Below are 25353 nucleotides of genomic sequence, written 5' to 3'. Positions count from 1 at the left end.
TTAGTGTGAGATTTTGTATACAAAGCATTAGTGTTAAAAATGTATCATTACGTTCATAAGTAGTAGAAACTTAGAAAATCCCATATTTTCCAGGAAAAACATTGTAAGTGACAATCTGTGAAAAGTATGCATTCTTTATTCCTTTGAAAACAGTTTATTTTATAAATACATTGGCAATCTCCAAATAACAAGTGTGAAGGAATAGGTTGAGCCTGTAAATCAGTGATAGAGGTGCAAGCTTCCTTTAGTGATAGATACTTACTTACTTCGGGATGCAGTTTAGCATTTAGTGTAGTATTTTAGAGTAGTTGTAGGGTATTCCTTGTATATTACCAATAGTGAGGATAATAGCGGATCCCATGACCTTCCCGGTCATGCATAGTATAGTGAAGTAGTGGCATCCCTGGGCCTGTACGGCGCGGACTGAGATTAACAGTCGGGATGTAATAGCGTCTGCCCCGTATAGATCTATACATGTAGAGTCGTCTCCTACTGGAACACTCCGGGCGTAGTGAATAGCGAATAGAGTATCTCGTAGCGGGTTAGTGTATTATTGTTTGTTTAGTGTTTTCTCTATGGTTATAGTGTAGTAATCTTTTAGTATTGATCATAGTGTATTCTCTTACTAGTGTATCGTCTAGTAGTAGTGAGTATTATAGTGTAGATAGTCATAACTTTAGCGAGTAGTAGCGGTAGCGATCCTAACCATACCTATTATGGTTATCTTAGTGGGGATGTTTCTTAACAAGGGCTCCAGCAGTGTTAAGCAATGGACGACCAAGGATTATTGGAACATTCGGATCTTCTTTCATGTCCTAGACTACAAAGTCTATTGGAAAAACAAATTTTCCAATTTTCACCAAAATATCCTCCACGATGCCACGAGGTTGTGTCACCGAACGATTCGCCATGTGAATCTTCATTTTTGTAGCCTTCATCTTCTGAATCTCCAATTTTTGATAAAATGAAAAAGGCATCAGATTAATGCTAGCCCCAGAATCGGCTAAAGCATTAACCTTCATTTTATTCCCAAACTCACATGGAAGAGTGAGGCGTCCAGAATCCCCCATCTTTTCTGGTGTTTCTCCCAACACATCTTTTGAAGTTTGTTCACTTAGAATCACTGTAGACTGCTTCTTTAATTGCCTTCGAGTGTCTATCAAGTCTTGCAGTAATTTCTGGTTCTCGGGAGCTTTGGATAAGGACTCGACAAAGGGGGTATTAATTGGGATTCCCTTCACATGCTTTACATACTCTAAATGCTCCTTCTCCAGTAGACTAAGTGCAACTCGGGTGGGAAATGGCAAAGGTGGCTGATAAGCTGGAACGGTCTCAAAGGGTTTTTGATCAGACATGCGCCACATTGTGGCCAGAGGAGTGCCACGTCGTGGCGAGCCTGGTTCAGCAATTTCTCCACTTTCGATCCTTGATTTCTTGGGCTGCTGCGGTTCTTCTTCCAATGCCTCCAGGAACTCAGAGATTGCATCTTCTTTAGTATCGATGGCCATTACGTGAGATTGGGTCTTTACTTCGGGATTCTTCGGGGACAATTTTTCATGAACTAAAGTGGCTAGTTGACCAAATTGTACTTCAAGGTTATGGATGGAGGCTTGCTGATTCTTTATCAGAGTTTGTTGTTCCATAATGGCAGAATCAGTGGCATCGTGTCTCTTTTCCGAAGCTTCCATAAACTTCATCAAAATGGTCTCTAGGTCGGGTTTCTTCTCGGGTGGTGGCTGCTCCTTTTGATAAAGGCCTCGACCTGTCTGCCTATATTTTTCTTCTTTTTGCTTCTTGTACTCTTCATATGGCAGCCACTCCTTCTTCGGTTTCCTCCAGTCCTCATCAAACTTATCCCCACTAGAGTAGCACACTTGAGATTTTCTGTTCCCAAACTCATCTACATTGCAGTCCTTGGTCAAGTGTGGACAACTGCATCTCTCGCAACCCACTCTTATGGCATGTATCGACTGGTCCATTTGTGTTATCCTGCGATCCATATTATTCAGCATGGCCATGACAGCTGCTATTTCTTCAGTTTGGGCCCCTCCACCGCCTTTGATTCCATCTTACCTCGGGTTGTGGTATTCGCGAGAGTGCTTCGCGAATTCTTCAATTAGCTCCTTGACCTCCCTTGGATTTTTCTTTGTCAACGGTCCTTGAGCATCAAGGAGTTGTCTTGTCATCACGTTGACCCCATCATAAAAGATTGACATCTCTTGCTGCACATTTAGGTCATGTTGAGGGCAATTTCTGAGCAAGCCCTTGTACCGCTCCCATGCTTCGTATAGTGACTCCCCGACTGTTGCTCAAAGTTGGCTATTGCCTTCTTGAGTTTGGCTATCTTGGATGGCGGGCAAAACTGGTCCAAGAATTGCTCACGCATTTGAGCCCAAGTGGTGATAGTACCCGGTGGGAGTGCCTTTAACCACTCCTTATCAACTCCTTTGAAAGTGATGGGAAGCATCCTAAGCAAGACTGTGTTTCTGTTGACATTTGGGACATTGAAGTAATCCACAATGTCGTTGACTTCATCTAGATGCTTAAAAGCATCCTCATGATCTTTCCCGAAAAATGGGATGTCCTTCAGTGCAGTCAATATGTGTCCCTTCAGCTCGAATGTGGCAGTGGCAGGTATTGCGGGTTGGACTAAACCGGGACCCACATCTTCTCGGATCCGCTTCTTGTAAGCTCCCATGGACATTTCTTCAATCGCTTCCATCTCGTTCCTTGGCTCGTTCTCGGGTTCGCTCGTGTGTTCTTCAAATTCTGGCTTGGTATCGCTTTCGGACTCGGTTTGGATGGGTGTATGATCCAAATGCTCAAGATTGCTCTTGTGCCTCGCTGATGAACTTGACTCTCCTGTCCTCTTTCCCGACTTCCTAGAAAAAGCTGACTTCAATTCTTGTAAGGGCGTCTTTTTCTTGTGAAGTGCAGACTCGGGATCTTCCAGTGGTGGCACCAAGTGTGTGTTTGAGCTTCTGGTCATGAACTCCTGCAACTTGCTAAACTAAAAACGCAAAACTGAACTAAAATAAGAAAAACTAACTTCAAACTATAAATTTAGTTTTTTTAACTGTCCACGTCGTGGCAGGTATATGGCCACGTCGTGGACTCTGTGATTGACAAAAAAACTTTATTTTGCTGAAAAATTAACTTTTTGTGGTTTTTTACTCCACAAGAAGGATCGATTAATTTAATGCAAATAAATAAGCTAAAAACTAAGCCGTTCCCCGGCAACGGCACCAAAAACTTGATGTGCACAAAAGTACTCACTAATTTTAATATTTATAACCTAACAAACTTAACTAACTATGAACTTATAGGCAGTGTACCTAGTCAGATTATAGTATAGCTTGAGTAAGTCGGGTGTCGATCACAGGGAACAGTGTTCTAATTAATTTATTTACAATTAAATTAACCTAATTTATTAACAAGTTTAAAAGGGGTTTTATCTGGTTTTACAAGATCAGATGAAATTAAATTAAAATAAAAACACACTCTTGTTTAGTTTGAATCCACTTCTCCCTTATGGCTAGCTAATGATTACGGATTATTAAGTTGGTTTTTAGTTGTATTAGTAATTTAGCTCTAACTTACCAATAATTAACTAATTCATGTCAAACCATGTATGTTCACACATAATTAAACACATAACTAATTATGAATGTAAATATGTTATGTAAGATTTGTTGTATAAACGCAATTATGATCACAATACATGTTCTCTAGCACAGCTAAGCTTTATTTATTCTAATTACTAACTAATATTGGTCAATCCTAGCTCTAACAATTCAATGTTCACTAAGTCATTAGGTAAATAGGTTCATGCAGTTTAATGGTCACTAAGCTACACAGAACATGCAATCAAGCAATTAGAAAAACAAATAATAACATGCTAGGTTATACATGTCAAACACAAGCAATTTTTACCAACTAAACTTAATCCATAAACATATAACTATTCATAAGTTTAAAGCTTCATCTAGCTAAACAAGAGTAGCTAGATTCAGCTGCTCATCATAGAACGTAAAGCAACACAACTAAAAATAATGAAAGACATGTTCTTATTTAAGTAAAATATAAACCTCTATTCTTTTTGGTGTTGAAAACCTTCTACCAGAACCTTTCTTTCGCTCTGAATCGTCTCCTGGAACTCTTTCCTTCTGCCAAAAGCTTGTTCCTTTCGTAATAATCAGGAGAACTTATATAATCTTCAAAAACCCGCGCCACGTCGTGGCCAGAGGAGTGCCACGTCGTGGGCTTCAAGTAATCCGTATCCTCCAAGGAAATCCTCCGCGTCGCGATGTCTATCTTCTAGAAACCCCATGCCACGTCGTGGGCTTCATCGCCACGTCTTGAGTTAAGTATTTATCGTGAATTTATTCTTTTCTTGTCTTTCAAGCCTCCCATGTTCCACATTTTGTCACTTTTGGTCCCTCTCTTCGAAAATCCTTTATATTGACTGAAAATAACAATTTAAAGTTATAAGTATCATTATTCTAAACATATTATCAATTTATTAATAAAAATGTACTTAAATATTTCCTAAAAATAAGTATAAATATGGCAATATCACTAACCTTCAAGAACGTTCTTCTACCACAGCTTCAATGGCCACTGATAAGATCCTTCCTGGTGTATTTATCTATTTTGACATTAGGATCATGAACTTATGAGGATCCTTCTCAATATTTAGGATCTAAAGCCACTCGTTCTAGTGTTCGATTTGTTTTATTTGATCTTGAAGATGACATGTCTGGTGGTCTGCTTGTGGTGAAGAAGGAAAATATACCTCCGTCTCTTCCTCCTAAGAGGACTCAACTTGATCTTTAGGTGAACACCCCAACACCTCGAAAGAGGAAATCATCTAATGCCGAGTATCTTGAGAATCTTGAACCAGACGAGGCGCTAAAGAAGTCGCTCTCCTTTTCCCAATCTGTATGTATTTGTATGTTCTTTTCATGCAACTTTATTTTCCATTTTTTATTTACCGTTGCTCTTTTTAGGTTGTTGATCACATTTCTCACTCTGTTGAGGATCTCAAGGCCAAGCTTTTTCAAATAGAGCATACTCTGAGAGAGTAGGAGGGGATTAACAAGGAACTTCTGCAGAGGGTGGAGAAGCTGTCTTGGGAAAAAGTTGAGAAAAAGGAGGAGCATGTGGTTGAAATAGATGAGGTGATTGCGGAAGCGAAAACGAGTGTTGTTGTTGCTGTTTGGGAGGAAAAAATTAAGCTTGCAGAGGATCTTGAGAATACCGGATCCTGGAATGTAGCCAGATGGCATGAGACCCTGGTCAAGTTAACTGGCAAGACTCTTAGTGCCAGTCAGGATCCTGCATTGCAGCCAAAAGAGGTAGGAGAGAAGAATAAGACGGAGGTAGCTCCGAGTGGTGGTGATCAATCTGCAACTTAACCTTTATTTTTTTAAAAACAACTTTAATATTTTGGGTATTTAAGACAATATTTCACTTTTTGTGGGGTTGATGGGTAAACCCCTTTCTTTAATTTATAGTTGTTGGCTACATATTTTCGTGCTTGCATGGTTGATTTGCGTGGTTGTAGCAAAATGATTTCTGAGGATCCATACGTAATCAAGTTCCTAAAAAGTTAAAACCTTACAGGAACTCTTTAAGATCTGAATAACCTGAAAATGGTTAACATTCAATCTGGGATCTTAAAATAGTAAAGATCTTTAGGATAATAAATCTTCATTCATTATGTAGGAAAAATAATTCCTAAAAAATAGATAGAACTTGGTGATCTTTAGGTTTTATAATATTTTGACATAAGAGAAGCATTGAGTTATAATCCTTGGAGTTCCTTATGATATTGAAGTTTGTATGTGGAAGGAGTTCATCATAGAAGATCCTTATTTGGTTTTTACTTAGTAAATCGGGGAGGATCCCACCTCAGGAGTTAACTAGAGATAATCCCAACTTAGAATATAACTGGGAAGGATCCCTATTTGTAACATTATAATGCTACATGCCTTGCTCATTTCATGGGGAAGTGTAACATTTGCATTTCATGTACTTCTATTTTTCCCTCAAACTTAAAATCTATTGCGTTTGGGTCCCTGGCTAGTACGTTGGGCGTACTAGGATGAAAACTTGGTCACGGAGGCATCCACGTACACTGAGCATATAGCCACCAAGAATAAACCCTAATTTTTAGGGTTTGAGCTCTATTTAAAAACCTTAAGTTACTCTTGGACCTTCTTATGACCAGCCTCCACCTCTCCAAACTCTAAAAATGAAAGACTAATTGTCATTTGAGTGTTTTGAGCTTGGAAGTGACATATAAGGGTGCTTTTGGTGATCTTAAAGGAAGAAGAGCTCTTGGAAGTTGCATTGGTGTAGTTGAAGCTTGTGGATCCAGAACCATCACCAACTTGGAAGGCCTTTGGAGGTATAAAGCTCTTAACCTGATTGTTCTTTATGATAGATCTAGTTTAGGGTATGATTTTGTGTAGTTTAAGGTCCCTTATATCATGCGTGGGAGTATGAGCTACTCCAGAAGCTAGAAATGCTAGATCTTATCCTCTCTGATGTTCCTGGTGCATAAAAATGCTATCTTGATGTGTTATATTGGACCATGCATGGGTTAGGGGTCTTATTATGGGTCTTAATGTTAAAAAATGAGTATTAGGTCCCATTAATTCATGTGAAACTGTAAAGTTGTCAGCTTTATGTGTTAAGACCTTAAAATGATGTAGATCTGAAGTTTAGATGTTAAGAAATTAAGTTGTTAAGTCAAAAGGTGAGGATTTACCCTCTGGCTAGTATGATGGGAATACTAGGTCAAGCACCCTCTTTTCAAGTCGATGCTCGTACGTTGCACGTACGAGGAGTACGTGGGCCTTTTTTTGGACTTGGACTCCTTTCTGGGCTTTGGACCTTAGTTGGATGTTGGGCTTTGTAACCATTGGGCCATAGTTGGACCTTAGGTTTATGGGTTAGGCAATTTTTGCTACTTTGGCCACTAAAGAGTTATTGGGCCAAGTTAGTTGGGCCCAGTAGGGGAAAAAGGTAAATTAGTCTTTTATCCTAGAGGTTGAGGATGATGTATTGGGATCCCGATTACGGTTTATGAGTTAACTATTAATTAGGGTATTATTTGATGATATTTAGTGCGGATATTGCTCGAATTAGCAGTCCGGGCATTTATCCGATTTTTCAGCAGTTTGATGTGAGTTTCTTCCCAATGACCCAAGGATTATGGTTATTTATATGCTAATTGTCTATGTGACCTTGCATGTGTGTATATATTGTATGTATGTCGGGCGGGACCCGATGCCAACAGGGGCCTAATGTGTATGATGGACGGGGCCCATCACACGATACAGATAGATCTGTTCTGAGCGGGGCTCGAAGCCGGGCGGGGATCGATGGCTATTGGGCATGGCCCATTATATGATTGATATGTATGGTATGAGGTATTTTGGGGAACTCACAAAGCGTCATGCTTATGATTTTTAGTTTATGTTTCATGTACTTCCAGATCGAAGGGGAAGAGCTCGGGACGATCGCATCGCATACACGACGATTTCTGCCTTATTTGAATTTGATGTATTGGGATGATTGATTAACATACATAGATTTTCCTTTATGGTTTTATGAACACGTTGGTTGATGATTCTTATTATCATAAAAGCGAAATTTTTGGTTTTAAATTTTGGGACGTTTCAAGTTGGTATCAGAGCCTTGGTTTGAGGGATTCAGACGTACTCCTGGGTGTGTCTACACTGAAACCTAGGATTTGGTAGATTTTTCATAAAACAAATGTTTATAAAAACAGTTTTTCTAATAAAAGAAATGAGTGTGGTGCGTGCAATCGACCAAGCTCAAGTAAGTTTTCCTAAAATACCCATACATGTTTTATGATATGCTATGAATGGTGAATCTGTGAATCGCTTGCTAGATTATGGTTAAGGATCTACTCAGGGTTGCATGATAGAATTCTAGGAGAAATGCCTTTATGTGCCTATAGTAGAGCTTGTAAACTTGCATGCTAGTACTGATCTGTCATTGATAGGATGGCTATTTTAGGTTATGCATCAATTCCAATTACTCACTACTCGAATGTTGCTTTCTTTGTGCTTTTAGGAGTTCCCATTAACATCAGCTTACTAGTAACCGAATATGTTAAGTTACATATTATAGAGTCTATAATTTTAGAAGGTAAGGCTTTAACCCTATCACACAATTCTTGTTTGAGTCCAACCGTTGTAAGCTAGTTAGAGGGTGCTACGGGGAGTTCCGTCTGCAATTGATGGTGGAGAGTGGTGAGGTAGTAGCCCTATGAAAACCTAGGAGGTGATTTTGTGACGATAGCCTTGTCTTGTTGAGGGCTCTTTGGATTCATAAGGGAGCAATTTAGAGGATTCAGGGAAATCCTTGAGGAAAGTACAAATAAATGTGGAAGATAGTATGGGTCCGTACTACTAGAAGTAGAGGATCTGTGCTCGAGTCATGGGAAGTCATGATAGGGGTTCTGGTGATGGTTCAGGCTCGGGCTTTGGGGCCAGAAATATGGATGATTAGATGCAGGAGTTCATTTCATCAGATATTACCCGCAATAGTCTTGAGCAGACTCTTGTGATCTTCGGTGCGATCAAGGATGGTATGATAGAGATTCTAGATGAGGGCTTGGGCGCTTTTTGTTCTTAGATGGTGGCGATGATGGGAGCTCACACTTTGACCTTCCGTGAGTTTCGGGCATGTGGAGCCCCGAAGTTCTCCGGGAAAAAGGAACCGATTATGAACAGGCATTAGATCACAAATGTCGGAAACACCTTTCGATCTAGCCTTTGTCCCGAGGAGGCGATGGTCAAACTTGCATCCTGTGTTATGAAAGACAGAGCTCGAGACTGGTGGAAGGAGGTTGGACACTCCCTGGGAGGTGAGGCAGTTGAGTCGATGAATTGAGAGGATTTCATGATGAGGTTTTAGGCTGAGTTTGCGTCGGTGTTTGAGGTCCAACAGTTGGCGCGGGAGTTTCAGGATCTTCGCCTAACGATTGAGACGGTGGCAGAGATCACTCCTATGTTTTGAGAGAGCGTACTATTGGTTCCGCAGTATGTAGTGGACGAGGAGATGAAGAAGGCAAGATATCATGAGATGTTGAGGATCGATATCAGACAGTTTGTAAGTAGATCCAGTTGCATGACACTGGATGATATGATAGTGCGAGCCAAAGAGAGGGAGATTGAATTTGAGATGGAGAGGAAGAGGAATACGGATCAGGTTCAAAGTTCAGAGGGTTCGGGTAGCAGGGACGTGGCCGCTGCACTAATTGCAGAAAGACGCACGATGGGGGCGTGCATGGTGGGTGGTTCTGTCTGCTTCAAGTGTGGTAGGACAAGTCATTTCAGCAGGGATTTCACTACCACCACCACCACCCATGTATCTGATCTGATTTGCTTCCATTGTAATAAGAGGGGCGATAAGAAGGCCAATTTCCCGATTTTAGCAACAGGGGGACCAATTGTAGCACCTACTCCGATGACCTTGTGGATTATTGATGGCCAACAATGAAAGGTGGAGGTGCCTGTTGTAAGGAGCAGGGAATTCTAGCTGACAGCCAAGGAGGCTCGTGTAGCACCAGATGTGGTAGCGAGTATTTATCTTTTCCTCTTCTCTTTATTTATGTTAATTTTTCTTCTTATACTTTTGTGTTTGCTTTTAGGTTCGTTCCATGTGAACGGTATCTCTGATATGGTTTTGTTTGATTCGGGGGCTACATGATCCTTTGTATCGAGGGTTCATTGGGGTTGTGTTTTGGAGTTGTTCATTAAGTGGTACCAGATCGATTTGGTTCTTATTCCCCTGCGCCAGAGGAAGGTTATTATGCGGATGGATTGGTTGAGCCCCAATGGGGCAATGATTGATTTCGAGCAGCAGTTGGTGCATATTCGGACCCCAAGTAGGGGAGAATTGGTGATTCAAAGAGAGGGCATTCATCATGGGCCGGTTATATGCTCACAAACTAGGGCTAGACATTATCTTCAACAAGGTTGTTTCATATTTGTTGTCTATGTTATTGATTCCTGGGAGATAGGTAAAGCGACTATCGACGATGTTCGAATTGTTCCGGAGTACCCAAATGTATTTCTTGAGGATTTGCTTGGAGTGCCTCCGAAGAGGCAAGTGGAGTTTCGGATTGACTTGGTTCTTGGTGCCGATCCAATAGCCAAAGCACCTTATCGATTAGCACTTCCAAAGATGCATGAGTTTTCTACACAGCTGCAGGAGCGGTTAGACAAGAGATTTATTCGGTTGAGTCGTTCGCCATGGGTAGTGCCGATCTTGCTTGTAAAGAAGAAGGATGGGTCACATCGGATGTGTATCGATTACCTTGAGCTGATTAAGCTAATGGTGAAGAAACATTACCCACTCTCGAGGATTGACAGTTTATTAAACTAGGTTCAGGGTGCATCTTGGTTTTCGAAGATTGATCTGTATTCGGGTTATAATCAGATGAGGGTCAGAGAGGAGGGTACAAAAAGACAGCCTTCCGGACTCGTTATGTTCAATACGAGTTCGTTGTGATTCCCTTCAGGCTTGCTAATACTCTAGTCGCATTCATGGATTTCATGAATCATGTGTGCAGACCTATGTTGGATCGGTCTATTATTGTGTTTATTGATGACATCCTGGTCTATTCGAAGACCCATGAGTCGCACGAGGAGCATATGAGGGAGGTATTGGAGACTTGGAGGAGGGAGAGACTGTATGAGAAGTACTCCAAGTGTGAGTTCTGGTTGTGCAAGGCGTAATTTCTGGGGCACCTTGTGAACCAAAACGGTATTCTGGTCGATCTGACCAAGGTCGAGGAAGTGATGAGGTGGGAGGTTCCGATGTCTTAATGTGAGATTCGGGGTTTCCTTGGATTGGCAGGTTACTACCGGAGATTCATTCAAGATTTCTCCAAGATAACGGTTCCCTTGACCTGATTAATGAAGAAGACAATTAAGTTTTGTTCGGGGTCTAAGCAACAGGCAAATTTTGAGACACTGAGGCAAAGATTGTGTGAGGCGACGATTTTGATCCTTCCCTAGGGTGTTGAGAATTTTGTGGTGTACTGCGATGCATCAATCATGGGTCTAGGTGTGGTGTTGATGCAACAGGTGTTGGATTAGTGTCTAAGTCCATAACTATTTTGGTATGTACTTGACCCGATTATGAGCATGGTCCTTTTGGGTTGCCTTCACTATAGCGATATGTAGGATGAATTAAGGAGAGAAAGGTTTAAATATGATTTATTAATATATTATGAGAATAATATATTAAAGTAGAAATCATATTGTTTAATTAATATTAGTCAAGAATTAATTGATAATTAATTTTGTGGCTAAAAGAGATTAATTAAATATAGGGGATTGGACTGCAATTATTGGATAATTGAGTTAGTGGGCTAAGAAATGCTAAAGGAACAAGGGGTGAACAAAATTATGATGGGAGCCCATCATATTTTCGTCCATGGCCTCCATGGGCTGCTTAGAGTTTAAGCTGTCCATTAGGGTTTTGACTGAAACCCTAGCAGCCCACACAAGTATATAAAGAACCCCTTAGGCCCCAAAAACGTGGGTAACTGAATCCTTAGGGTTTCTAGACATTTTTGGGTGCCTCCTCTCTTCTCCTTCTTCATCTAGTTGCTTAGTGGTGTTTGTGACTCCATTAGAGGTGCAACACTTGACGCACTAAGCTTTCTGAAGCCAATCAAAGCAAGGAATTGATTATTATTGCTATATAACAATCAAAGGTAATTCTCTAAACCCTAATTCAGTTTATTATATGTTAGATCTAGGGTTTATAGCTTTGGATATTCAATTGCATGTTCATTAGACAAACTAGATCCAAAAGCTATTAGGGTTTTCATGTACACCATTTGATTGATGTTTTGCTTAAAACCCATCAATGGTATCAGAGCCTAGGATGATTTTCTAATGTATTTGATGCAAAAGTTATGTTTTCAAAGCAGAAAAAATTTTTGTTTTTTTTTTTTTTGCTTCTGCTTGATCACCACGAGGTGGTAAAATCACCACGAGGTGGCGTCGGGGTAGATGGCAGAAAACTCGGGAGTTTGACCTTGGATAATTACCGAAATTGTTTTTGATTGATAAAATCCGAATTTTATTAATTTGTTATGATTATCCTTGTCAAAATTAGAGATAATTGTCATTTAATTAGATAATTATTGCCTTATTTGATAAACCCTAATTATTTGAATTATTTGTTTTGAATTATCTTGTAAGAAATTAAATTAGGTCAAATTTAGATAATTCAAATTATTTGATTAATTTAATTATTTGTAATTTGATCTAGATGATTTTGAAAAGTTTCAAAACTTTCCCTCAAGTTTTGGAATTAAATTTTTTTTTTATTAAAAGTTTAATTTTGAAATATTTAAATTCTAAACCCCAATGTTTTGAAATGTTTCAAGACTTGCCCTCAAGTTTTGGAATTTAAAATTTGATTAAGAGTTTAATTTTGAAATGTTAAATTCTAAAACCCTAGTATTTTGAAAATGTTCAAATTACACCCTTATGGTTTTATTAATTAATTAAAGTGTATAGCTAAATGAGATTTAATAAACCCATAAAGTTTTGGTTTACATTTAAACAAATTAAAAGTATAATTTGTCTAAATTAGACCACTTAGTATTTTAAAAGTGTAAAATACACCCTATACTATATATATGTAACATTAAAAGTCTAATATTATATATATATATATATATATATATATATATATATATATATATATATATATATATATATATATATATATGAGTAAAAGTCAGTCTTACTGTTAGTAGGTGTAACACTCGTGTTTCTAGCCTAGACATTTATATTGAGTTGATAGTCTATGTTAACCTTTGTAACTCATTTTGAAGAAATGAAAAGGAGTTATGTGAAGATTATGTGAATTATGTGTTTTATGCTTAATTATTAGGGCTTAATTAATTAAGAATAAAAATAAGCGTCAAAATTAAAGTGTGAGATAAGCTCGATATCTTTACATAAAGTTGTAGTGGTCGAAACAAGGATTTCGGGGATATAAAGAATACCAAAATCCGAGTTATAACGAAGAAGTTATGGCATGTCGAAGTTTCGCGACAAAACCGGCACGGTGCTGAATGTCGTAAAAAGTGAGTTTTTGGTAAACTACTTTTTAGCCTTAGTAATCTAAACTAAAGTCGTAGTATTCATTAAACCGAGAAGTTCGATAAAAAGAACGCCCAAATCTGACTTCGTATGAGGAAGTTATGATTTTTCGAAGTTTAAGCGTAGGAGTAGACAGCTAAAAACTCGAATTTTAGATTGAGTGGTTTTTAGCCGACACAACCTAAACGAGAATTGAAGGTCTCGTCATTAGGAGCACAACGGTAAAAATTCTGACGAAAACGGACGTCGGATGAAGAAGTTATGAATTTTTAACGGATTTCCTGTCCCGGTCTGTTAAAAATAATAATATAAAATTTAAAGTCAAAATTAGCCGACGAAGTCTAAACGGGAGTTGTAGATCGTAATTTTAGCTACGCGTGCATATAAAGAACATCAAAAACGGCGCTCGTATGCGAAAGTTATGGATTTTAGAAGTTTTGGCGCGAAAACCGAGAAATTTCGCATAGTCACAATTGCCACGTCACCCTCGCTTAGAAAGTGACACGTGTCCTGCTAAGTCACCTGGCTGCTGAGTCATTAGGCTGCTGAGTCACCGAGGCTGCTGAGTCATGCGAGCCACGTGTCCTCTTCTGATTCGACCGAGGAGGAGGCCCAATCCGAAGCAGCCAGCTCCCCAGCCGAAGCTTCGCCCAGCTGCCGCGTGTGTCCGAGCCTCGCATAGCCTAGCTCCGAGCCTCGCAGGTGCGCCAGCAAGCCGCGGTCCACTTAGAAGCCGACAGCGAACCCTCGCATGTGCGAGCCAGGTGCGAGCCATGCGAGCCATGTGCGAGACCCCCCCCCCCCCCCCCCTGCGAAGCCTCTTAGCCGTCGGATCAGGAGACTTCTCAGCCGTTGGATCAAACTTCGGACCCTATAAATAGAAGGGTACCTGCGAGGGTTTCCGGTTACTTTTGGAATTTAGCCATTTTTAGCCCCTTTCTCCATATTTTCTTCATTTTAACATCCCGCAAAGCCCCGGTATCAATTGTAAAGCCCGAAATACCCCACGAAGTGCCCGAGAAGCCCGGAAAATTTATCTTTTCGGTTTCGAAGCCTGACTTTTACAAAGCCCGGTTTCTCAATAAAACTCCCGGTTTTATTAGAAACGATCGTTTTAGGAAACGAATTGCTGCCCGATTATCATCAAATCAAGTGAGTGTATAGTCACTTTCATTTTACACATAGATATGAAGTATTTACCTTATAATACTTGCTATGTGTAAATATATTAATTATTTATTTGAGGTGATTGTTGTGTTGATGTTTTATACAAGTTTTACACTGTATAAGTATTTTTATCTACAAATATGTTGGTTAGAACATGGGTAGATTGTGATGTGTGATAAAATAAAATTGATGAGAGGCCTCGATGTGTTTTGAGATCCAGTCATCTAGCGGAGTTTGGATGACGACCACGGACTTTCTAGACAGTCTAGTGGGAAACATTAGCAGGTCCGCAACCTGTAGGTGTTAATGAACTAAGAGTGTTCATTCGCTGTACTCCATCCCCCTCATGGTTGCCTTTAGGACATGTATGGCTAAGGAAACCCCTTAGCAGTAGTGTCCATCCCGATGATATTCTTTAGGCTAGGTCCCTTGTGACAAGTGTTTAGGGACATAAAGTGAGGATAACGGGAACGGGTAATCAGGGTTATTGTTGATTGATGAACTTAGTAAGTTTATTATTATTATTGTGGGTTGAAAACCCTATATGCTCACCAGGCTACCAAGCCTGACCCACTCAGCTTTTTATGTTACAGGTAGTGGACCCCGAGCATAGTCGGAGGACAACGAGATATTTTTGGATTATAGGCCAGTAGTTGTAAATAACTGTTGAAAGGCTTATAATATCTTGTTTATGCTTTTGATCTGTATCGGAACATGACATCCCGAGGTTTTGATATATATATGGAAAACATATACCTTCTTAATGAAGGGTTTTGATAAACTTTTATCATAGTTTGTTTGGGGACCAATTCCGCAACATCTTTTAAAAATATTTCTCTGATTTTATTTTAAAAAGCATAAATTAAATCGGTCTTTTCTGGCCGAGAAATTAGGGGATGTCACAGTTGGTATCAGAGCATTAGTTTAAGCGAACTAAGAAATTGTAGAATTTCTAGACTTGAACTTAGAATGCCAAGTGATGATTGTGAGATGAGTGTCTACCATATTCTAGACACGAGCACTAGTTTATTTTAGGGAAGATGCCTAAAATGCCCTTATGTGCTAAATGCTATGTGTTTGCCATGTGTGCCATTATTTGTTCGGATCTATGGTCTGTTGCCGACCGGATCTGGAAACCTTATGTGTGTAGGATTCTAAGCGTATGAATACGAGATTAGAACTAACATGTAAACGTTTCGGAGTGATAAGGGAATTGACATGTCTAACAAGGATAAAGACCTAAATTCGCCTTATTCGTTATATAGATTGTAATGGCCATAACTTGTAGTGGAGTTGCAAATGCAAACGGAAACAGGGATCAACAGCCTCAACCTCAAGTAGTTGAGCAAGTACCTGTTGTAGGAGCTGCACCTGAGCCAATGACGATGGCTGGGGTACAAGCAATGATGCAAATGATGTTAGATCGCCAAATGGAGGAGACAAGGCGATTACTACAACAACATAGGGAAGAGACTACGTTGCCTGTTGAACAACCCGTATTGAATGAAGGGCAATCAGTAGGAGGGAACTACAGTGGGACTCTTGGTCAAGCCAACCCACCGATAGTTAGACAAAACAACCAGGATGGAGGAGTTGATGGACGCGGATGCAAATACAAAGATTTCATGGCATCCAAACCGCCGTGTCTATCTGGGAGTCTGACACCGGTGGAAGTCATGAATTGGATCTCCGAAATGGAGACACTGTTTGAAAGTTGCGAGTGCAGCAACAAACAAAAGACCGCACTAGCAATTCCTCTGTTAAAGTCTGGTGTGTTGAGCTGGTGGAAGTTACTAGCTGATTCGATGCCCAAGGGTGAAGCTAGTAAGATGTCTTGGGAAGAATTTGTGGTCCAACTGAAATTGCAGTACTGCTCTGAGCAGGATCTTCTGGAAATCAACAATGAGTTTCAGAATTTAAAGAAAGGAAAGATGAGCATTACTGAATACGCTGCTAGTTTTATGGAAAAGATGAAGCTAGTTCCTCATCTAGTTCCAACTGAACTCTCTAAGGTCAACAAGTTTGCCCTCGGATTACCAGCGGACTTTGGTCCGATGGTTAAGCAAGCAACCACTTTGAAAGCCGTCATCTGGGCTGCTAAGAATGTCGAGGTTCAGATCAAGGAGAAGGGTCTGGAGAGGGCAGAAATTGGTGAAAAGAGAAAATTTGAAGGAACTTCGGGTTCCAACAAGAAAAGCAAATTTTCTAAGTCCAAGAAGTTTGGAGGAGGAGGAGGTGAAGTGAGATGGTGTGAGAAGTGCAAGAGAAAGCACTCTGGGAGATGTAGTGAGGAGGTGACTTGCTTCAAATGTGGAAAGACTGGGCATTATGCCAACGTGTGTCCATCCGACAAGAGGGTATGTTTTGAGTGCCATGAAGTAGGGCATGTTCTTAAAGACTGTCCAAAGAGGAAGGATGCCGCAAAGCCCAATCTACCACCAAAGCCGAAGGCGAGAGCCTTTCAGATGACACTTGAAGCTGCAAAAGAAGAAGTCGATGTCGCTTCAGGTACCTTTCTCGTAAACGAATTGCCTGCCCAAATTTTGTTTGATTCTGGAGCCAATTACTCCTTTATATCGCATGAATTTGGTAGAAAGCTAGCTTTGCCTGTAGATAGGCTAGTTAATTCCTTATTAGTCGAGATTGCTAGTGGCAAGTTTGTACCTGTTAGCCATCGTATGAAAAACATCCTCATTGACTTGGATGGGAATAAGTTCCAAGAGGATTATTGCCTATCGAGTTAAATGGATTCGACATAGTTTTAGGAATGGATTGGCTTAGCGCCAATGATGCAGAAATACTATGTAGAAAGAAGATAGTAAAAGTAATCCCGTCAGGGAAAGAGTCGTTTATGGTGTACGGAGACAAACGCAGAGTAAACTCTGGAATCATTTCCCTAATGAAAGCCAGAAAGTGTTTGGCCAAGGGATGTACATCATATCTAGCGTTCGTGATCGATGCCAAGATGGAAAAGAAGGAGGTACAGAATATTCCGGTGGTGTGTGATTATCCGGAAGTCTTTCCCGAAGATCTTCCCGGATTGCCCCCTGATCGACAAGTAGAATTTTGTATCGACTTGTTACCAGGAACGACGCCGATAGCGAAAGCACCTTATCGATTAGCGCCAACCGAAATGAAAGAACTTATGACACAACTTCAGGAGTTATTGGACAAAGGTTTCATTCGACCTAGTTCATCACCCTGGGGAGCCCCTGTGTTATTTGTAAAGAAGAAAGACGGAAGCATGAGAATGTGCATCGATTACAGAGAGCTGAACAAAGTGACGATAAAGAATAAGTACCCGTTGCCAAGGATCGATGACTTGTTCGACCAGTTGCAGGGTTCGAGCTATTTCTCGAAGATCGATCTTAGGTCGGGATACCATCAACTAAAGGTGAGAGAACAGGATATCGAAAAGACTGCTTTTAGAACGAGATATGGACACTATGAATTTTTGGTTATGTCGTTCGGACTAACCAATGCCCCAGCAACTTTCATGGATTTGATGAATAGGGTTTGTAAACCATTCTTAGATAAATCCGTGATAGTATTCATAGATGATATCTTGATTTATTCGAAAAGCAAGCAGGAGCATGAAAAGCATCTGCGTGAAGTGCTAGAAGTCCTGAAAAAGGAGAAGCTGTATGCAACGTTCTCCAAGTGTGAATTTTGGATTTAAGAAGTCCAATTTTTAGGTCATGTGGTTAACCAAGAAGGGATAATAGTCGACCCAGCAAAGATTGAAGCTGTAATGAAGTGGGAACAACCAAAAAGTCCTACTGAGATTCGAAGCTTTTTAGGATTAGCTGGATATTACCGAAGGTTTATCCAAGGCTTTTCTTCGAATATTCTGCGACCAGATTACGACCAGATTAAACTTCCTTTTCATTTTTCATGGTGGAAATAAGTGAATCATCATTTACCTACCTTCAAATATTCTGCGACCAGATTACGACATCCCTCTTCTAGGTTGTAGAATATTGTGTTGGATCCTGGCCTTAATAACTCATTTGCGTGTTTTATTAAGGAATCAATCACCTTAACTTGAACTTTCTCCCGTTTTGTAGATGTCTAGTTCTGATAATCATGGTCTTCCCAAATCCCATGGAACAAGCTTTCCAAATGAGGATGATGTTCCACGATATGATCGAGGAACAAGAGATCATGCTTCACTTCCTCCACCTCCTCCAATTATTCTCCCTGACCCACAAGTTCGAAGGCTTGAAAAGTTCAATCTCACTCAAGCCCTTTTGGCAAGTAAACACGAAGATGGGAATCCTATGTATGCACAAGTCTTAGAGATGAAGTCACACATTGATAGGTTAAGCATGTTGGGTATCGAGATTTCAAGTGCATTAGCTGTTGACTGGGTTCTTCAGTCACTTCCTGAATCATATAGTGAGTTCGTTAGAGAGTACTATATGATGGATCACGACGTGCTGCTAAATCAACAATGATTCGGCGTGCCGGTCAAGAAAATTTGTCTGGTGAATCAAACTCCCGAACTTCGATGGATACTGGCAACATTGGAAGTCCAGAAAGAACTAAGTCTGTGATTGTCCGATGTGTTGTGCCAAAGGAGTCCATTTGCTTTTATTGCCAAGAGAAGGGGCATTGGAGACGAAGCTGCCCAAACTACCTGAGAGATCTAAGAGATGGGAGAGTCAAGACGTATGGCTCTGCTTCAGGTAAAATTCGTTAACTAACTCTTTTAAGTTCCTATTCTAGATTCTTAATACATGATGTGATAAGATTGCATTTTGATGTTTTGTAGGATCGAAGAAAAGAGAGGAAGCTTAAGGGAAGAAGTGAGCTGAATCTAATTGTGAAGAAATGGATTTCGGTCGCATTGCTTGAAGATTGGATTCTTGAGCCACTGCTTGGAGTTAGAATAGATTGCTAAGAAATATGTAATAACATAGTTTTTCAGTTGAATTGCATTGTAAGGACAAATTTTTCTGCAATAAAATGAATTTTGATTTTATCTTATTTATTTATCGTTGCAATGGCATGTATGAAAAATTGATGTTTGAAGGTTTCTATTATTAGAAATAATGGATTTGATTCTTAATTATGTTATTTGTGGAGATGTCAAGAATTTACCAAATAGGGAGAGTTTCTCATCGCCCAAGTTTCAATTGGATAGAAACTTGGAATCATGCAACTTGGTTGCGTGATGAATGAAAACTTTCATATTTGTAGATTAGACTAATTCTTTGACAAAGCGTCAAGTGAAGGACTAGGAGATCGAGTACACTAGGTTGTATGTTGATCAAGTCCACCACAAGAGTGATAAAGATATTTGTCATGATTTACTAAAGCTTAGTAAATATGATTATACTTATAAGATTAAGTGTAATTCTGAGTTGGTTGAAAGAGTTTCAATGAATAGCAGAACGAATAAAGAAGAATCAAGTAGGCAGAAAGATAAAAGTTTCTCTATTCTAAGAAGAAGGGAGAGTACCTTTTATTGTGTTTTATGATAAAGTATTAATGATTAAGAACCATATCTCAATTGGTCCTCTAAGTGAGTCTTAATACATTTGTATGTCTAAGAAGAGGAATCGGGAATTGTGGAAATGGTTAAATCAAGAAGTCAATCATACTTCGTTCCAATATCGAATCTTAGAGTCATACTCCAAGATTGTGAATTAAGTGACAAGTCTTTAGTAGGTTTATAACACTTAACAAATGTGGAATTTGAAAAAAAAAAATTCTTGCACATTTGAAATTGGTAAGTTGTGCTGTCTTGGATAAGACAAAGACCAACTAGAACCAATTATATGAAGTGTTTTGTCTTGATAAGAACTACACTAACTCTTGAATATTTGTTTTGTCTAGGAAAGTTTCCTGACAAGAGAATCATATATGTCAAGAGGTCAGTGGGAGTTTTAATGATCTTGAAAAAGGTTTCAAGAACAAATCAAGAATAAACCTTCTCAATCATCACTAGCACACGACTTGAGGTTTACAGCCTATTGTGTTGACATTATTTTGTTTCTACGCCATTCCAATTGAGTTAATTATGTATGTGAGTTCTATAAGTCCTCATTTGAATGCATAAAAGCTCCTTGGTCGATGGAAAGTACATTGATATGTAAGGATAAGTTGCTAAACTACTTGGAAGACATGGTGGGCACTCGTGTTACCATAAGGCTAGAAATCAAGAAAGTTCAATCCATATGAGTTTGGATTTGTCGCAAACTTGGTTTTGGAAAATTCACATGGATAGGAACTCATACACCATAAAAATCTAAGTGTCATAAGATTCCATCCTTCATTAAAATGACTGTGAGGAAACGATTTCACTACGAGAGATTTTAAAAAGATAGCAATTGTGAAAATTGTATTCTCAAATTCGATTATGATTACGACATCCCTTTCCATAGTTTGAATTGTGAGATTTGGCAATTAGTCTAACATTTGGGACTTATTGATATAAGTTCTGAATTGTTTAGACAGACATATGAGCTATCTATGGCAAAGGTATATAAGTTTAAGAAGCTTAGATAAAGGCTTATCGAAGCATCTGGTATTAGAAATATGAACTTTAGAAATTCAATAGGCATTGTTTTCTGGAAGTCCAACTGTTTTCTGAATACATGTCAAAGCTAGTGGGAGCATAAGTGTTATGCTTATATGATAATAATAATCATGATAGTGGGAGCATAAGTGTTATGCTTTGTATGATTATTATGGAAAGTATTTCAAGTTAGCAATATTAATTATAGAAAAACAAAGATTCAATTTGGAAAGTTGCATGGTCTGAAAAGTTGTTTTGCTATAATTAAGGGAGAGAATATTATCCTTCGTTTCAAAATCTAAAGCTTAGATTGAGAAATTTTAATAAATTTTGTTAAAGGATACATAGTGTGTTATCAAATTTCGATTATAATTACGACATCCCTCTTCATAGTTCGAATTGTGAGAACGTGACACATAAAATATTATGGCAAAAGATTGATAAAGTATCATATCTTTATGTAAGACATTATGCATCGTGTCCCATATGCTTCAGGTATAGGATCGATTGCAAATGCTATAATATTTGACCATTCTAATATTTTCCAAATGTCTAGCGCATTAAGAGGGAAAAAGGACTAGAATCGGTTTTGACTAAAATAATTAAACAACTATCAAAGGACGATCCAAAGTTCGCTGATGATTGGTCGCTTGTGAGTAGTTGGAAGTATGGTATTGGATGGACCATATTGACATTATTATGAATAGATAAGATTCTATAAAGAATGAGTTGTCATATGGCAAATGTGGATATGTTTCCATATTGGGAGTTGGATATTGAGAATCTATGTCTAGATTAGAAACTTTTATGCAATAAGGATGTTCAAAGGAATGTACTTTGAATGTCAGACTTCACGTCTATGGAATTGTCTTGTAACAATTTCCGATAGAGTACTTTGTAATTTCATTGGCCAAGTCTTGGTGACTTTTGTGCTATGACTTTGCGAAAGGATCGTTACATTAAATGTTAGAATCTAGCATATTCTAGTAGTGACAAGAACCTTGTGTTCTAACACTAATGATAAGGATTGGGAATTGTGAAATGAGCATCATTGAAAAAGTTTTTCAATTGATCTATTTCACAAAGTAAGGACCATAGGAAACATAGTGTGCATGCTTTGTGCATGGGTTAACTATTGTTGTAATTTGAGTAATAAGTTGATTTTCTGAAATAGTAAACGATAAATAATGAGTAATCAATATGGTGGTTAAATAGAAGTGTTTTATTTACTCTCACAAGTTTGGGGCCATATAGGATTAAGTATTATTGTTGTGTTTCAGTTTGCATGTTTTGACTTCCAGAATAACTGGGTTATTCGAACCTCCACATTCGATCATACGTTGGAAGTAGGTATGAAAGAAGACTGTCATGAATTTGTCTGTAGATTGTCTAAAGTGTTTAAACATAGCACAAGTTTGCTGCAGGGTTCATGAGTGCTTTGATAAGATTAGAGTATTGGATTAAACCCACGCTCACTTGGATCACTTCATGGATTTATCACGGGTGATTAGTGAGACGATAATATTGTATATTCTTGAAACCGAGACGTGTGAGTTGTTATTTGTTGGTCAGTTGCACATTGATAATAAGTAAACGCACCAGTAAATTGGTGTCATAAAATTTAATGTTGTATGTAATTCAATCAGTGAATGCAGGTGAGCATTTGAGTCAAATTTTATCCATTCCTTTTACCCAAAGTGGGATAAAAGCGATATCTATGGGACCCTCGCTGATTTAGTGATGACACCTAAGCGCTTGGCTAAGCCGAAACTAAGTTGATGTGTTTAATTGTAGTCTGTTGTCAGTCGTCATAAATCGGAAGTCGGGAAACAGTATAGAGAGAATGATTGAAATTCATGTCTTATGTCTATACGATATCTTGAGATTGGAGGAATATATGATCCCTTATCTAAAGGACACGCTATCTGATAAGATCAGAGTTGACAGCGGCTTTTGAAAGCTACGATTGTTGATCAGGTTCTGATGTCATACGGAAAATAGTTATTAGACTTATCCAAGTGGGAGACTGTTGGATTAGTGTCTAAGTACATAACTATTTTGGTATGTACTTGACCCGATTATGAGCATGGTCCTTTTGGGTTGCCTTCACTATAGCAATATGTAGGATGAATTAAGGAGAGAAAGGTTTAAATATGATTTATTAATATATTATGAGAATAATATATTAAAAGAGAAATCATATTGTTTAATTAATATTAGTCAAGAAATGATTGATAATTAATTTTGTGGCTAAAAGAGATTAATTAAATATAGGAGACTGGACTGCAATTATTGGATAATTGAGTTAGTGGGCTAAGGAATGCTAAAGGAACAAGGGGTGAACGAAATTATGACGGGAGGCCATCATATTTTCGTCCATGGCCTTATCCTATAAGGTTCCATGGGCTGCTTAGAGTTTAAGCTGTCCATTAGGGTTTTGACTGATACCCTAGCAGCCCACACAAGTATATAAAGAACCCCTTAGGCCCCAAAAACGTGGGTAACTGAATCCTTAGGGTTTCTAGACGTTTTTGGGTGCCTCCTCTCTTCTCCTTCTTCATCTAGTTGCTTAGTGGTGTTTGTGACTCCATTAGAGGTGCAACACTTGACGCACTAAGCTTTCTGAAGTCAATCAAAGCAAGGAATTGATTGTTATTGCTATATAACAATCAAAGGTAATTCTCTAAACCCTAATTCAGTTTATTATATGTTAGATCTAGGGTTTATAGCTTTGGATATTCAATTACATGTTCATTAGACAAACTAGATCCAAAAGCTATTAGGGTTTGCATGTACACCATAGGATTGATGTTTTACTTAAAACCCATCAACAGGTTCATGTAATTGTTTACACTTCAAGGCAGATGAAGCCTCATGAGGTGAATTATCCTATACATGATTTGGAGTAGAGGGATGTCTTATTTGCCCTCAAGATTTGGTGACATTAGCCCAATGGGGTCCTTTATACTGTTTACACGGAATACTAGAGCCTAAGATATTTGATGGATTAGCCGAATCTAAACATGAAGCAGCGTAGATGGTTGGATGTGGTGAATGATTATGATTTTGATATCCTTTGTCACCCAGGGAAGGCCAACATGGTGGCTGATGCTCTCAACCGCAAGGCGGTCATGGCACCGATCGGGGATATGTGTTTGAGGAAAACAATGATTCCCACACTTTGAGAGAAGACCCGAGAGGCTCATGTTTAGGCTATGATGGAACAGCACGAGAAGAGTGAGCTCACAGTGGATCAGGTGGCTTCCATTAATTATGATAATCGGGGTTATTGATCCTGCATTATAGGGTGTGGGTTCCATATTTGGGTGGTGTGTGCCAGGTTTTGATGGATGAGGCACACAAGTCGAGGTTCTCTATTCATCCCAGAGTAACAAAGATGTATAGAGATCTCCGGCTCGACTATTGGTTGCCATGAATATAGTGAGATGTGGCTTAGTATGTGGAGAGGTGCTTGACTTGCAGGAAAATCAAGGCCAAACATTAGCGACCTCACGACAAGTTGCAACCGTTAGACATTCTCATTTGGAAATGGGAAGAGATTTCTATGGATTTCATGATGAAGTTTCCTTCGACAGCACGCAAAGTGGATTCGATATAGGTGATCTCTGATCGATTGACCAAGAGCGCGCATTTCATTCCGATTCAGGAGAGTATCTTTGTTGAGAGGTTGGTTGACATATACATCAGGGAGGTTTTGGAAAGGCATGGGAGTACTGATTTTAATTATTTCAGATAGGGATGTCCAGTTTACTTCCAGGTTCTGGAAGAGGTTTCATGAGGAGCTGGGTACTCATCTACATTTCAACTCGGCCTTCCACCCATAGAATGATGGGAAGAGTGAGCGGACTATCCAAACCTTGGAGGATATGCTTTGATCATGTGTATTGGATTTTGGTGGGAGTTGGGATACGTATCTCCCTTGGCAGAGTTTTCGTATAACAACAGTTATCATGCCAATATTGATCGGCCTCCTTTTAAAATGCTCTATGGGAGGAAGTGCATGGCCCCGATATGTTGGGGGAGGTTGATCAACAGGTTATGAGGAGTACTGAGGTAGTACTCAAGACTACTAAGTTGATTTAGCAGGTTCAGGGTAGACTTTAGACAACACAAAGTAGGAAAAAGAGCTATGCCATCAAGCACCAATAAAATCTAGAGTTCCAGGTGGGGGACATGGTACTACTGAATGTATCACCTTGGAAAGGTGTCATCTGATTAAGGAAGAGGGGAAAGTTGGGCCCCAAGTATATTGTTCCTTTCAAGCTTTTGACCCGGGTGGGCAAAGTTACTTATCACTTGGATCTACATGAGGAGCTTATTCAGATCCATAACATGTTTCATGTCTTTCAGCTGCATAAATGTTTGGTTGATGATTCTACAGTGGTTCCTTTGTAGGATATTCAGGTGGATGATCACCTGAATTAAATTGAGAGCCCGATTTCTCTACTTGACAGGAAGACGAAGGCTCTG

General features: G+C 39.2%; 1 non-coding gene across 1 annotated transcript; it reads left to right on the top strand.

The window, feature by feature from the left end:
* Positions 1-2232: 2232 nt before the first annotated feature.
* On the top strand, positions 2233-2338 carry LOC128133997 (small nucleolar RNA R71). The gene has a single exon (XR_008232322.1). It is a non-coding gene; the product is annotated as a small nucleolar RNA R71 (small nucleolar RNA).
* Positions 2339-25353: the final 23015 nt, after the last annotated feature.

The sequence above is a fragment of the Lactuca sativa genome, chromosome 4, assembly GCF_002870075.4.
Source record: "Lactuca sativa cultivar Salinas chromosome 4, Lsat_Salinas_v11, whole genome shotgun sequence".
Lineage (NCBI taxonomy): Eukaryota > Viridiplantae > Streptophyta > Magnoliopsida > Asterales > Asteraceae > Lactuca > Lactuca sativa.
This window is presented reverse-complemented; position numbering and strand designations above follow the sequence as displayed.